General features: G+C 45.5%; 1 pseudogene across 4 annotated transcripts in view; it reads right to left on the reverse strand.

Annotated features, from left to right (window-relative positions):
* Nucleotides 1-15,271, reverse strand: part of LOC144112821 (inactive selenide, water dikinase-like protein) — a 29,186-nt pseudogene extending 13,915 nt beyond the window's left edge. The window contains exons 1-3 of one of the 4 annotated variants that reach the window (XR_013310486.1): nucleotides 15,142-15,271; nucleotides 5,297-5,394; nucleotides 4,701-4,776 (exon numbers count right to left, since the gene is read on the reverse strand). The product of XR_013310486.1 is annotated as an inactive selenide, water dikinase-like protein, transcript variant X1 (transcript). Of the gene's footprint in view, nucleotides 1-4,680; nucleotides 4,777-5,296; nucleotides 5,395-5,773; nucleotides 5,936-15,141 lie in introns of those variants that run through there. The other 3 variants (XR_013310487.1, XR_013310488.1, XR_013310489.1) reach the window with 3 other exon arrangements.
* Nucleotides 15,272-16,610: the final 1,339 nt, after the last annotated feature.

The raw sequence follows: 16,610 nt of genomic DNA on the forward strand, positions 1-16,610 counted from the left end.
AATGTTAACAGCGCATTCACATCAGTCAATTCTTCAGGGAAGGGCAAGAGGAAAAGCAGAAAAACCGCAGCTGAGCATGCGTGCACATCACAATTCCGACAACAGTGCTCGGAACTTTGCTTCGGATTGGCATTGAAGAATACATTGAGGCAGCTTACAACATTCATGCGGAAAGAAAAACAGTTTGAACACCTTAGTACCGCATTTTGTCTCATGTATTTTGCAGTCGTGGTTGTGCCTTCTGGATACAAAATGAGGTGGCAGCAAATAAGTTTCAGGGTTAATAGTAGTTTCCTTGAAACAAATGTGGTAAAGGAATTCTAACCTTATTCGTAAACGGCACTCCTCCAGAGAGTCCCAGTTCAGGTCCTGCTTGATACTGTTTTTTCGATAATTAAAAGTATATCTGTTGCTGACAAACCACGCCGCACGATTCTGAATGCGTTCCAGCATATCACAATAGGTTCTGACTAGAAGGTCCCACACTGCTCTGGCATACTCCATAATTGGTCAGATGGTAGTGAAGTATAAAAGTTCCTTAACCTTCTCAGGAGTGTCCCAAAAATTTCTTTCCAAAAAATTTAGCAATCTTGATGCTTTGCCAAATTATATTGTCTGCTTTCTCCATCATTATTCTCGTTTTAGCACTGCACTCTCCACAGCAAAACTGCTGGATATTGTACTATTAACACGTCTGTGTGGCGTGCAAGAGGCTTGTATCATGACGAATATGTGTAAATATAGCCTAGCCAATTTTCCATACCACAACTACAGCTGCAGCCAGATATTTTGTGGAGCAGCACAATGGCCTTCAATTTCACAGTGGTGAAGTGTGCAGCATTTTGTTTCAAACATGAGTGCAAAGGGAAGACTGTGTATGTAGCATGAAAAGAAAGGAATGACACGCATACTGGAGTTTGTAAGAATGCCCTGTGGACATTACAAAACACTGCCACCCTTCCTTTATCTTTGCCAGCTAACAAACTCATTTGAGCACAGTGTACTAAGCCAAACTTGAGTACATGAATGTCTCACTATATTAGGCCTATCAAATTGCAGTGAAGATTTGCAGTGTATTCCAGTGAGTCAGTGTGCATCACAGCAAAGGTTACGAAAACAAATGCAAGTTTATGAGCTTCACAAGAGCATGAGCTTGCCCAATCTATTTATGCATGTAACTGAGAAATTTTCCTTGAAAAGATGTTTACTGCTGCAGGTCACAACACTTCTATGCCAGGTAGCCCATTACAAAAGAAGTCTGCATAGATAGCGTAATAAGTAATGTAAGTATGGTTGAATATACAACTGAGTATCCTTGAATATAGAACTTACTATCCAGGCCATAGCTCTTGGATCTAAGCTTCACATATTTCTGCATAATACAACTAACAAAGCAATAGGGCGAGAGAGCTTTTCGAATGAAATGATAAACAGAATATTTCGCTGGCATTCAAAACCACTGACCTGCTACTCAGCGAGGAGAGAATAAGAGAGGCAAAGATGAAGGAATAGAGGACCAGAAAATTGTTAATGCTTAGAAAATAATAATAAATTTAAAGAAATTTTATGAAATGATGTAGCCACTAATTTTGCTTGGTTTTATGAGGTTTAAAACCACAAAGCAGCGCAGGCTATGTTAGATATTAGAGAAATGGATAAATCTTTAAGTGTGCTAACATCACAGATTTCCTGCACCTCTAGCATTTCGTCTCAATGAAAATGCGACCACTGCAGCTGGAATTGAACCTGCATCTTTCGGGTCAGCAGCTGAGTACCATAACTGCGGCTCCTATTTGGGGTGACATGCTTAGTTTTGTTTATTTGGGTTTAACATCCCAAAGTGACTCAGGCTATGGTTGTAGTGAAGGGGCAACATGCAACAAAGTGGTGACTAACAGGCGTTACAAAGTTCACTACAGAGAGAGTGAGCATTGATGAGGTTTTAGAGTTTGTCTAGTCTACGAATGCCATATATTTGTGCAGATAATTCATTACAAGTACATGCGGCCTATGACAGGCTCTGGGACGTAAAGCACAAAGCAATATGTCCATAAAATGAAGGCAAGAGCAAAGTTTCTTGCTGCCAGCAATCACTCCACTACCCAAAAGGGCAGTCAGCTTTTAAAAATGCATGTCCTACCTATGTCTATTCAAGATTTCAGCTCAGAATTTGATTTGCATTTATTGCCAACTCCCGCAGCTATCTTCTCCATATCTTAGCATTAACCCTGTGATTTTTCTTTCAAAGGTTGACTGCACTCTTCGCAATTTTAAACTTCTTAGTGTATCACTTTTTGCCCGAGAGATTTGTAGCAGCAATGCAGTTTAAAATTTTTTTGAGCATACTGCAAGGTGCTGTTCGTAACTTCTGCGTGCATGCCAAAGGCCTTAAACCCCAATCTACTCGCAACCATTTCTCTGAAATGCTCCGCACTTCCGCACGACCTGGCTTAGATGTGCGAATGACCTTGCCTAGATGTACTCTGTTACCACTTCCACTCTTTCCAGATTGTTTAGTATTTTAGCTCTCTTCATTTGCGCACTGAGTATTTATATCCTCAATCATGAACTACAATTCCTCGTCATTGATATTACACCAATAACATCACGAAATCTGATGTAACTAAGCCGTTCTCCACAAGTCTGTGTTTCCCAAACCAATCCATTGCTAGACAGAGAGGGTCACCTCATCTAGCATTTTTGTCACATCTCATTCACTTTATGTGTTCTACATAGTAAGCAACCATTGATTTCAGGTCACTGCTCCCAAAACTACACATATGACAAACTTCACACGCTAGGACTAGGATTCTAGGACATAAACGTACTCACTAGGCTTTCTCACTACAGATGGAGGCTGGCACTGTGGTGTGGTGTTTATCTCTTGTCAGTGTTCGCACATGAACACATGCAGTGCATTTCATTACTGTTTCCGCTCAACATACTCAGAAAGACGAGAGAGGATACTCAGTTTGTTGTCTCGTCGGTGGCAAGTTTCGCTTGCCAGCTTTCTGCCAAAGCCTAGCTTGGCGACTGTCAGAGTTTCGTCGGCATCGCTCGTCAGAAAGCCTTTCACACCACTGAATACCTGGCCATCGTTAGGCATGCTGTAGTCATTCTAGAGTAATCACAGAGGTTTTATGTGCGTGACCGGCCGGTGCTATGCCAAAAAGTTCTGCTAGCCAGCCCACAGGACTCCATCAGCATCACTAGCAAGCAGTGACTGTTGAGAGGCGATATTAACGACGTTGCAATATTTGAGGCTGCACCCTTTGTTTACACTTAATGCAGGTGAAAGGTTGAAGTGACTACTAGGTAGGCCAATATTATGTTGCATTCAGTACCTGTGATTTAAACTTGCTAGAATGTTCCTGTTTACGACCAGTAAAAAAATCAAAAGTGTTAGTGTTTAAAATTCTGTACCCCTTCCCTGTAAACAGCATGAGCCCAGCTGATTATGCAAGAAACAGGAACAGAGGTAGCTTGTATAATCGAAAAAAGATGATGTGCAATGCATAAGTAATGCAGAGAAGATATAAGCAATACCAAACTACAACGCTGGGAGGATTCCAAGAGTAGGTGAATGCATGAATGGGTGGCAATCACGTGGCCAAATGAGATAAGGAAATTTGAGGAAAAAGGGTGGTAGCAGGTGGCACAGGTTACAGTTACGTGAGATCAACTGGAGAACCATTGTTCTGCACTAATTTTAACGGCAGATTCACACGACCGACAATTTCACCAACTCCAGGAAAGGGCTCCGCATCATGCGACTCAATGTCAATCACCATTGCAAATGGCACCAGCACTGCGGACTGCACATGAGGAAAAGGAAACATAATTTTGCTCTCAACATTTAGTGGCATTCAGCTGCACTTTTAAGAGCAAAGGTTTAAAGTATGGCAACATTGGCAGTTCTTGCTTTACTGATATGAGAGTCCTCGTGAGTGTGCAAGTCTCATGTTTGTTTTGCACCAAATGTGTTAACTAGTTGCGAGGTATGTTAAGTAAAGAGGGGCATCTAACAAGGGCATCAGCCCTCTGCTATGGCACCTCTTCTATAATTCCCTCCTACATCCCTCTCTTACATCAAGATTCAAGCGTCCACCAAAATGTGAGACAGTTACTGTGACATTTCCTTCAATTTTCTTTCAACTAATTAAAAAATTTTCAAGGATGCAGTTTTAAGAAGGTAGAGGTACAAACTGTGCCGTATAAACATATGCCGTGACAATAAACCAGCCATAAATCTGTGCTGACAGCAGCTTGGCCAGTGCATTGCAAGGATGCTATGCGATACAAGGATTGGTGTCATCGTGCAATGTTACATTACGGACAGACATTTTGGCCTCTGTATCAGAAATATTGGTAAACCATTGTTGTAGAGCATAATGTTTTTAATGGGATAAATGAACATATAGGGCCTTTTCGAGGACACATGCGCATAACAGGCAACAGGTGTGCAATGTCAAAGCACCTGAAACAGGCTTAACTTCTTTATGTTAACAGCAGCTGCATCAAGAGCTACATGAATGACTATATTTTTTACAAGTCTACAGTTGCTCTAATTATAAGCTGAGGTACTGCTGTGAAGTGCATGTAGAGTTTGCATGCATTCCTAAACCTAGCTGCAAGCCGATGTTGAAAATAATTTTCTAAATAGGCCGGTAAGATACGCACCACTGAAAAAGAATAACTACCATGAATAGCTCAGGAGGGATGACACAGCCGAAGGCAGGAAGCACGCATGGTCCACTAGATGCTGGCAGTTGGCAACTGCAAATAAATACATCCAGAGCAACAACTGTCAGTGGCTGTAGCAATGTCATGAATGGTAAGAGAGGAAATTGTCAACTGCTTTAGAAACTAAGATTAGACGAAATATAAGTAAATAAAAGCCCATGACAAAAGAAATGAACAGATTTTATGTACTGCACCCAAATACATTCTTTGAGAAGAGTCAGGTTGAATGTCATAATCACACTAAAAGATGAGCTGGCTGAAATACAGCACACCAATTTGAATATAGGAGGCACAGGTTTTCATTAAATCCCATCATGGTGCCTTGCACCAATATGTAGGTATTCAATTGAACAATGCGACCAGCCTGCTTTGGATAAATCAGAAAAGAGAATGGAAAAAAGCATGCCTTCACTAGCAAGAAGCCTGATATCTCACATCACAGCTTAGCAACATAAAAAAATTGGTAGCGCATTTAACAAATCTACACACAATTAAAAACTGCACAAATTTGCCGACTGGCAATGCAAGTAAGGGCAAGAGAAACAAAAAATACCAAAGAACACTGGTGAGTGCGGTGAAGGGATCCAGGTCTGTGGGTATGATCCCGTGCCTGGGAAGAGTTCCGAGCTTGGAGAATCGCCGGCAGCACAACTGATGGCACGCAACCAAGAAAAAATAACAAAGTGAAAATCAGTAACAAAAAAAACCGTAGACAATGGCAAACTACTTGAATGCGGGCCGCACAACCCAGGGATATAGCAAAAAGCTAGAAATCCTAAATAAGTGTGCAGTTGCATCCCCGACAGCTCGAAGTGCTCAGGAAAGGAAGCATCGACGCTTACAGCTCAGGAGATACGTAAGATTGATCGAACTTTGACATAACACTGCCACAAATCCTGTTCCATTAGGGAACAAATACCTATACGCGTTTACTGCTGTATGCACTCTGAAAATGCTCCGAAGGCAGGCGCTGCACTACACAAACAATGCACTGAATGCAAAACAATAAAACACGCTTATCTATGGTCACCTATAAAAAAAGTGTTTAATCGCGGAATGCGGCAGCGTTCTGTGCAGAAACAGCATCCACGCAAACCATTAACATCCTCCAGGAACCGCCAAAACACTGCAATCCACGAATCACTGCCGTGGAAGTCGTCATGTTGGATTGAGGCTGGATTCGGTTGGATTCAGTTGGATGAAATTTTCAGATGCTTTGCTGATGCACGAACCTCACGCACGAACAGCAGCTCAGGAAATAATATCGGTAGTTTATGTAGTCCAACTTTTTGTCTAAAACATTGCTCTTGTTGTCTTAACGTGTTATTGCATACAGTGTTTCAGCATATCATCATCACCATATGTATGCCGTCTGCTTGATATGGTCAATATATGGGGTTTCTGCTCTTCAGTGAATTCGTGCTGTTAAAATAAGAACAGTAGTGAACGTTCTTCACTGCATGCTTATCTTCAGGTAGGTAGAGAGAACCCGCGCACACCATCGCGGCAATCTCTATCCAATGCCTCCTGAAGAACCTGCCTGAAGCGTCAGGGGTTTTTCTTATAGCCACACAAGATCAGGTAGTCTACACTGACGCCACTCAGTACCCGTGGACTCGTAGCCAAAGCATCAGGAAAACGGTATTGTTTGTCACAACAAAGGAGGGTGGCCTCATCAGCGGCGCATCCACGAGAGATGGGACGATAACTGAGGCAGAGGAGATCGCCGTAGCTATAGCGGCAGCCGAGGGTTATCGCACCAACAAATCTCTCACAATCATAACAGATTCCCAAGAAGCGTCCAGACGCTACATGGTAGGAAGAATCAACAAGCACTAAGGATTGTCTTGAAAACGCAGCGAACCAACGAAAAGATCCAACATAGGATCTACTGGGTACCAGGACACGCCAGAGTCGAAGGCAATCTGAAGGCGGACAAGCCAGCTCGCGAGCTTACTATCCGAGCTGGTGCGTCAAACGCCTCGGACGGCGCGGAGATAACGGTAGAGCTCACGTACGCAGCTATCCTCCACCACATCAAAGGCAGAAGACGCAAATATCCCCAGCAAATATCCCTCTGCTAACACAATATGAAGCGACATGTTGGAGAAGACTCCAACAGGAGCCTTCCACAACCTTCACATTCTACATAAGATGTATCCGGAGCAGTACGCATAGGGATACATGTCCGTGGTGCGGGGCAACCCCAACGCTGTATCATATCACATGGGAATGCATACACAATGTAGCTTTCTGAGGTAACAAAGAGCCAAATGCGGAGCAGTGGGAGGACAGGCTAACCAGCAGCCAGCTCAAGGTCAAAGAGACCTAGTGAGCCACGCATGCCGGATGGCCAGGGACAGTGGTGCCTTGTACTAGGGGCGCCAACCACGCTCAGCCTGGAAGACATTGGCAATCTTCGAGCAAACAGCAAGACTCCTTTATTAGAGCAATAAAGTTTATTCACTCACTAAATCACTCTGCCAAAGCCCTACTGAACTAGAGACCTGCACACTTGGCACTGCTCCAGCGCGCACCTTCTAGTTCATACCTTTTGCCGCTAGGGAAGCGCAGCTACGGGCGGCGTGGCGCTAGATTTAACTTGTTGAGCAATATGGTGTCGCTTATTTTACTTCAAGGATGTAATAGTTTTGTCATTTGCCTACGTTTTGAGTATTCATCATTCATCCATTGCCTTAGCAAAGATGCCAGAAAGTCTCACGCCCATAGAGTTTCTATGGCGTCTTCGACTGGTCGCTTCATAGCGCTCCAGAGCGCTCTGAGAGGCGACCGCACATTCGGCTGGTCGAAACCGGCCGCTCTGACTACATTCGGTTGGTTCTTTCTGAGCGCTCGCCTCCAGCTCAGAGCGCTCTGACGCGCTCCGAGAAAAAAGTCGGAGCGACTCCGAGATGAGTTCACGTGACAGAGCCACTTCCGCCATTTCGCTAAACTGGTGCGAGGCCTCGGCGTCCCCTACGCGCAGGCAGAAGCAAGTGTAGGCTTTGGACGCGGTCACGCAGTTAATGTAGCGTCCTTGCTGCGTTGTGTTTTGCGGGTGCCACGCTGTGTGAGGCAAACTATCCAAGAGACGCCGGATAACTACGCTAGGAACGCGGTATGTGCTGCTGTCGCATGACAACAGCGATTTCAGCAGCAGCTCAGACGAGTACGACAGTGCTATCCACTAGGCGATGTCTGAAAAATGAGCGTCCCGCGGGACGGAGATTCGGTATAGCGATCGATACAGGCTACGCGGGGACCGCGATGCAGACTGTGTGCGACCACGTGCTGCTATACTGTTGACACCCAGCCGCCAGCAGCGATGCCGCGTCGTGGTTCCGGAAGTTACGTCCTCCTTCTGCTTCCTGCGCTTCCGCAGTAAAAACTCGCTGACCATTCGGCTTGACCAAACTCGCTAGGCTCTCAAGCAAGAACGGCTCCCACTCTGCCAAATCCTAACCGGATCACGGGAGCGACCAGTCGAAGACACCGTTACTATTAACTAGAGGGAAAGCTGGCGCCCCGCATATTGGTGTTTGCCTGGAGCTTCCTCGAGACCGCCTGTACCACCATGGGCGCTCTGAACATCATGGGGCGGAGAGCTACCGACTGCAGAACTACAACTTTTGGCCAAAAATAATGAAAAGATAAACGTTGTTCGATAATCAAGAATGTCCTATCATTCAATATCCTCTCTACAAATCGCAGCAAACGAGCAGAATAGCATGTAAATGTAAATTTTGCTCAAAATAAGCGATGGCTTGTTATTGGCCAAGCATTGCAGACCTCAAAAGCCAATATTTCGTGCTTAACAGGCGCATTTTTAAAAAGATATATGTTCTGTTTCATCCTTTTTTGGGGCTTTGAGCAATAACTTTTCTTTTTTTTTACTGACAAAACATATTTTTCAGGGTCTCGGTGTGCAGCAAATGCTTAAAAAGTCTGACCTGACTTCGACATAATACTGAAAGAGGATCATCAGTTTCGATTTCGAAATCTGAAAGCGTGCTCTGCACGCCGCTCTATCATGCCGTTAAGGTTTTTGTCTGCTGCATAATCAGTAACTTTTCGACGATTTACAACAGAAAGAACATGTTCGAAACATCCATATTGCAACAAGTGCTTGAAGTGGCTAGAAATGCCGCAAAATAAGTATTTACACTGCATGATGCATGGTTGTATATTGTACTGCTGTAAATGGCAAGAAATAAATGACTACTTCGGACAAACAAAAAGGGAAAATAATTCATGAGATAGAATAAGGACAGGAGGAAGTCCGGAATGATCTGAGCTCTCAACTGTAGCCAGGTGACCCGTGGGAAAGGAGGACTGCATAGCGCTCAGTGGATGGAAGCCGGAGAAAACGCGGTAACCTGCCTGGGGAGTCGTTGGCCCGCAGGGGGCACATCCCTCATATTTATTGTACTTAAAAGTTCGCGAAGCGCGCGTTTGTTACAATCTTGCTGCGGAGCATTGCGAGGGATATTTCGACCGGGTGAAGCAGATTTTGGAAGGCCCAGCCTGCGATGTTTCTGGTCATTTTTTCCGACGAGCTTTCGCCGAACGGTACCTCCTTGAATAACGTTGACATATTTCAAATCAACCCATGCCCCTCTTCTCGATTCTTTCCGCAAGAAACACAGTTCACTAGATTCTTGTGTGATGCACACGCGCACATTGACTTTGGGAGCAACACAGCGGGCCTGACTGACCGGATTTCTCCAAACGACAAGCACGTGCGTTGATGAAATGACAACCGGAACAATGGGCCCAGAGTATCAGACATGGCGAGCGACTTGTGAATAATAAAAAAACTGCGCTTGAAGGCACAGACACGAGCGCACTTACAAGAAAAAATGGCATGCGTCGGTGCGATGAAGGCGGCGGAAATCGTTTGTTACTGCAGTTTCAAGAATTTTCGGAAAAGAGGTTTCTTGTACATCTTCGCAATTGCGTTGTTGTCTGAAGGATAGCGGCCACAGGGAAGCACTACTGCATATTATCTGCAAGAAGTTAATTAAACCGTTGCTATATGTGAAATGCATGCATGGTTTGTTAGCAACGGTTTAATTAACTTCTTGCATAATATGCAGTAGTGCTTCTCTGTGGCCGCTATCCCTATTCTCACCCGTCAGGATAGGCACACTCGCGATTTTGTTCACAATAGTTGTAGAGCAAGCATGTGTCCAGTGGCCTTTGAAGATGCGTCCGGTCTTTGAGCATGATATCGACGAACTTCTTGACATGACGTCGGGTAAAAGAGTCCACACCTGCCTTGGTGGGCAGTCAAAATGTCTACAGTAGCATTTCCTTGGCTGGAAATGCAAGCTACAAACCGCAGAATAATTTGACGTTGTGCTTGGCTGCCAGTTCTTTCTTCGAATTGCCTTGAGCCGTATTTCCCGGGGTTCTAAGTCAGCAGGAATTTCATGGAACGAAACGCAGGGCTTCTTAATGGTTTCGCTGACTGGACATGAAAAACGGAATGCAACAGCAATGCATTTTCGCTCGCTACTCCATCCAGCAACTGCTGTCATCGACGCGTCACTTGTCATACGGTAACACTAAACACACCACACAAGTAATTTAAGAAACAGCGCACCAGAAGGCATACTTTTTGCTGCAACGGCAGTCAAAAGAAAATTCTGTGCTGCCTGCGTGTCGTCTGCTAGGGGGTCATCTGGAAGCGCCGCCATACGGCAGACGCGCGCTCTACGGCGCGCAGAAAACCACTGATCTCCACTAGGGGGCTGGATGCCGCATCGGGTGCCCGAAAGTGAAGCCACCAGAAGTTGGGCAGCATGTCCCGGAAGTCAGCCTTTGGCAGTGCATGAAATCGAACCTCAGCACGGTTTTTCTGTTTTAGTTTTCGTTTTCCACTTAGCACCTTGTCTTTTCGACGTTCTCGTCTTTTTTCATGACAATGCCTACCTGTTGCGCCGGCAACTGCATGAGGAGGGCAGCAAAGTCCTCGGGAAAGACGTATCAAAAATCAGGATCCATTGACGACACTAGCAGACGACAGAACGTTGCTACACACAGTACGTACGGAGCCTCGTGTGGTCAGCTTTGTGTTGTGCTTGCGTCGCCAACTCTCCTCTTTGATGCGATGCACGTTGTCGCGCTCTAAGCCCAAGTTATACCATCAATGGGGTATAAATTTAAGAAGGAATAGGTGGAAACCTTCATTAGGCAGCCGACTTTGTAGTGACCATTTTACCGAATTATGTTTAGACTGAACCGGATTGGGGGCGAGGCCACAATCTGGTGGGGTGCCGTCGGTGTTCAGATGCTACACATTAGCGCGTCCAAAAGGTATATGGTACTATTTTTCGACGGAGATAGTGCATCAAGTACTGTTTCGTACTGTAGCAAATTATGCCTGAATGGGATGTTATTCGTGATGCTTGGTGCAGTTGACTTCCAACAGCGCTTGTCACATGCGCTGCAGCTTTCATCTTTCTCGTCAGTCGTTTCTCTGGCGCTGTGTAGATGAAACATGGCTGTGCTATTGAGTTAGATTAAAAGCACGTCTGGAAGGTAAATGACACCCTAAAGCGATAAACATCAGCTGCCGTCGATGAGAAGAGACATCGTCCGCCACCAACCCGAAACTGAGACAGCGGCAGTTCGAGTGTCAGGATTTCCGCGCCATTGCGTTTTCTTTGCTACACGAAAATTTGTTTTTAAGATGGCCTAGACTGATCGTCATTCCGCTACTTACCGTAATTACGCTCGTAAGACAAGAACCAGATCATAAAATAGTGTTTAATGCACACACCGCTTTGCCGCGGCATGGTGAGACCTGCGCGCCTGTTTTGTTCGGTTTCTCTGAAATTACAGGGTTCCCCAAGCAATGCATACATTTCTCTTGTTGAGCTTGCTTATTCCTTTAATATAACAGTAGACGGTACACGAAAGCAAAGAGAAAAACTGAGAACGGAAGGGCGAAAGACACGACTTTTTGCATTGAAATACACAGCAAACACCAAACTTCCGGGACATGCCTCCGAACTTCCGGTGGCCTCACTTGCGCCCACTTCGGAAAGCGTGAATGCGGCATCCAGCCACCTAGTAGAGATCACTGAGAAAAACCCCTGATACTTCAGGCATGTTCTTCAGGAGGCATTGCTCACGCATCCATGCGCGCAAACAGAATATTCACCGCTAGGATTTGAAGAAATGTCAAATTCGCACCGTTTATTACTAGGTTTGCAAATATTAATAGAGGACTAATGCACAGAGAGGCAGTGAAAGGAGAGAAATCATTTGTGAAAAGCAGACGATGATGATGATTATGACAAACAAACAGGTCAACCAAGCGCCCTCAACGGCCAAAAAGTTAACGAAAGTTGGCCCACGCAATCCCATAGGACCCCGCCAAGTGTGCAGGTCTCTAGTTCAGTAGGTCTAGTAGGTCTTGTTTGTCATGATCATCATCGTCTGCTTTTCACGAATGATTTCTCTCCTCTCACTGTCTCACTGTGCATTAGTCCTGTCTTATTATTTGGAAACCTAGTAATGAACGATGTAAATATGACATTTCTTCGAATCCTTGCGGTGAGTATTCTGTTTGCGCGCTTGCATGCGTGAGACTTTCTGGCATCTTTTCTAAGGCAACGGATGAATGATGAATACTCAAAACATAGGCAAATGACAAAACTATTACATTCTTGAAGTAAAATAACCGACACCTTCTTGCTCAACAGGTTAATTCTAGCGCCACGCCGCCCGTATTGCGCTTCCCTAGCGGGAAAAGGTATGAACTAGAAGGTGCGCGCTGGAGCAGTGCCAAGTGTGCAGGTGTCTAGTTCGGTAGGTCTTTGGCAGAAAAACCCCTGACGCTTCAGGCATGTTCTTCAGGAGGCAGGGGATGGTGGACGTCAACACCGTATCCATTTCCGTGGTATTCAGCGGTAGAGATTATGAAAGCGGCCTGGGCGGAGGTGATGACCACTGGCGAGCGGAACTGCTTCCGCAAGGCCGGCTTCGTCGACACATTGTCTGATGCTGAGCCTGATTCTCCGGAAGATGACCAACCCGGCGGCGATTTGTGGCAGCGCGTCATCGACTCCGACATGCGGTCTCGTGACGTTGTTTGGAATGATTTTATTCCTGTCGATGGCGGCGCCGAGACCACTGAACCATGCATGGATGAGGGCATCGTTTCTGAAGTGCGGGACAAGAGTGACGCGGCGGAATCGGATGAGGATGAAACTTCGGAGCCAGAATCCATAAGTGCGCCTGTAGCAATGAGCTACATAGAGAGCCTCAGACAACTTGTCTATGCCAAGGGCCTCGGCGATAGCACGCTTCTGCTTTAAATAAACTGGAAACCTCCCTCATTGGACCTGCGCTGCAGAAACAGGCGTCCATCACGGACTTTTTCGCAAAGAAAAAATTTATGTTTTGACAAGCAACTGTCTTTAAAACTGTGATCAACTTACCACTAACTTTGGGATATAACGAACGGACGCCACGTGACCCTCATGTTCGTTAGCGGGCTCGACTGCAGTTAAAAAGTTTGTTATTGGGTGATTCCACGAGAGTTCAAACTGTCTAACAATATATTTTTATTTTTTTACTGTTTTATATATTATGCACACATTGTTCAGTATCCCAAAAGTGAATTTCGTTTTACGAAAATGCTATTATTTCAGGAGAAAAAGTATAACATAAAATAAACGACGTCGTGGCAAAGGCAGCGTTTTCAAGCACAGCTCAATTTCGCAATGTTGCAATGACGTAAGCATCTAGATAAGAAAACCATGATGTATTTTTCGTGCTAAATGTACAGGTGAGAAAGATTATGTTGGGCTTGTTTCCGACATTTTGAGAAAGTTGTCACTTACTGGAAAAAATTTTGAAAACTACAAGTCTCAAGCGAGGCTATCTTCAAGAATTTTTTCTGCGCAGATATAAAGTACATCTTCAAATTTGCAGATTAAATAAGCATCGAGGTGCTACAAAAGAGCACCGACTTTCATTTTTATATAATACAGGGAAGTGCAAGAAGTATTGCCCTAAATCTGGCATTTTTGACTATGTAGTGTTTTTACAAATGAAAGGAAAAAAAACAATCCAATTTTTTTGAAAACTCCTGAAACAAGCCTCTAGAAGGAGGCGAAAGAGAATACGAAAGAACATATTGCATTATTTTGTTTCTAACAATGATATCCATGCTCAAAATTGTAGCCTTTCGAACATCCGCAGGAGTGCCTTATTGAGGGTGCAAAGCAGCAAACACGCCCCCCGCTGCTCTAAATTTCCCCCAAATCCAAAGACTGAAACATTTTTCATCTAGAGAGAACATACCTAATTACTTTTTGTGGAAAAACACCGATAAATCAGGATTCGGTAGCACTGCTATCGTCGAGTGCGGGTAACAACTTGGAGTTAGGCGCTCCTGCCAATGCTCAAAAAGCTACAAGTTTTAGCTTGGATGTCATTGTTAGAAACAAAATAACGCAACATGTTCTTGATTATTCTTTTTCGCCTCCTTCGAGAGACTGGTTTCAGCAGTTATGAGAAAAATTGGAGATTTTTCTAAAGCACTATTTTATTAAAAAACGGCAGATTTAGAGCAATACTTCTTGCACTTTCCTGTATTATATGAAAATGAAAGTCAGTACACTTTTCTAGCACCTGATGCTTATCCACTGTGCAAATTTGAAGATCTTATTTATATTTTCAGACAAAAAAATCTTGAAAATTGCCTCATTTGAGACTTGTCTTTTCAATATTTTTTTTCTATTAAGAGACAACTTCTTCACAACGGCGGAAATAAGCCTGACATACTCTTCCTTACCTGTACTCTTAGCATGCAAAATATATCCATCATGGCATTCATATTCTTTATTCCTAATCAAGCAAATTCACGAAATTGAGCTCTACGTAAAAACGCTGCCTCTGCCATGACATCATTTGGTTTTTTCTCTTGAAATATTTGCATTTTCATGAAACTATATTCACTCTTGGCCTGCTGAATAATATGTGCACAATGCATAACATAATCAAGAATATTTAAAAATTGAAATATTTAGGCAATTTAATTTGTCGTGGAATCATTGTATTAAAAATTAGTTATCCAGCTATCTACTCAAGACGATTCACCAGTTTTCTGGTTCCCGCCAACACTGGTAATACTGTGTTGAAAAAGCCGTATTTTTACCTAAAGAAACCTATCTTTTTTTTTAGAATTGTAAGTCTTCCTTGAAACACCTTGGATGGGTATAAGCGCTGCTGGCATTCGTCGAAGGCAAACATGCCTTCACGTTCGTCGAGTATGTGACTACGCTGAGTTTCATCTGCTGGAGGAGAATGCGGGCGTTGTACGGCGCAGCGTCTATGACTACACGTCAGCCGAGATGGCAACAAGCGGCTGCAACTTCTCACCTTGCTCACCTTCTCCCTGCAACGCTTGTAACCGCTTTTGCAATTTCGAACAAAACACCTGCGTCCCATATCTTAGTCTAGCCAATTCCGAAGGAGGCCGCACTGCGCGTAGCAGCGCTGTTAGTAGTACGGCCCCCGAACAGCCACCGACAAGAACTGCTGCTCTTTGACTTAAGGGCGCACACATACACGGCGTGCCCGCCGAATCAAACACCCGTGCCGTCTGCTTGTAGTCTGCTTTAAGCGCGCGCCGCCGGAGAGCGCGCCGGAACTGCCTGCTCGGGCGCTGCATGTTTTTTTTTTCTCGCTGCGGCTTCTACGACGCGCCGCATGACACCGCCACTACAATTGCGACCTTATCTGGTCGCCCGCGCTCGCTCGCGCTGACGGGAGTTTCACCTCCTAAATGGTCCTCCGTGGTTAAGGCGCATTTATTTCCCTCTCCCCCCTTCATAGCACCAACCACCACCGCCATTTATAGTCAGACGTGATCAGCGCGCGGGCGCGTGTCGCTCACAGTCAGTCGCGCAACGCAGGTTTCGCTGCGCCGGCCGAAGCACCCCACCCCACGCCGCGCGCCGCTTCGGAGCATGCACAGAACGACCGCCGCCTCGCGCGCCGACAGTCGAAACGCGGGCAGTTTGAATTCCGTTCGCGCCTTTTTCTGCATCGCCTCATGCGTTTCGTTCCATCCACGGCATTGCGGCTACTTTATGAAACTTGGCCAGGGTGTTATCCGCGCGACAGAGACTTGCTCTCGGGTTACTAGTCCACCGCTTGCGGCGAAAGCGCAGGCGCTCGATGGAAGCGCGAAAGATGGCTCTCTGCACGGGAACAACTCACCGTGGAGAGAACGGTGGTTCGCCCTCTGTTGCCAAGCGTCCTCTTTGCTCTGGTGGTCTCTGAAATCCAGCCGTTTGGTGTCGTATACACAAGGGTGTTGTTTGATGGCTTCGATAAACCGTTCCACAACGATATCCGGCACAATTTCAATATTTGGGCAGCTCGCCCTACTCACGCCGCTCGCACTGGCATCCGCCATTTTTCTCCGCGCGATGCATTGTGGGTCTACGCGGTCGACGGCGCCGGCGCGCAATTGGAACAGGAGCAAAATATGCGCCGGGCCCGTCGGGGCAGGCTGGCAGCCGCTGTACGTTGGCCGCTGCAGTGCGTCGAACTATAGACGGAGCTGCTTCACAAACGCAACGCAGCGTGCGTGCGCGCGCTTGCTTGCTTGCGTTACGTCGGACTATATTCGCGCCTTTTAATCGGGAAGACGACTTTGGAGAAGCCGGTCTAGAAATCTGCTTGCCGCTCATCATAATCGGCCTGCATCGCAATAAAACACCGCCCCTTGCACATTTAACGGTGAAATAGATCGATAACTTGCCTAAAACACGAAAAATTCGAGCGTGGCCAGCGGCGAGTTCACCATGGCGGGTCAACGCAACCACGGTGTTTCCCCGGCG

Source organism: Amblyomma americanum, chromosome 1, assembly GCF_052857255.1.
Source record: "Amblyomma americanum isolate KBUSLIRL-KWMA chromosome 1, ASM5285725v1, whole genome shotgun sequence".
NCBI lineage: Eukaryota > Metazoa > Arthropoda > Arachnida > Ixodida > Ixodidae > Amblyomma > Amblyomma americanum.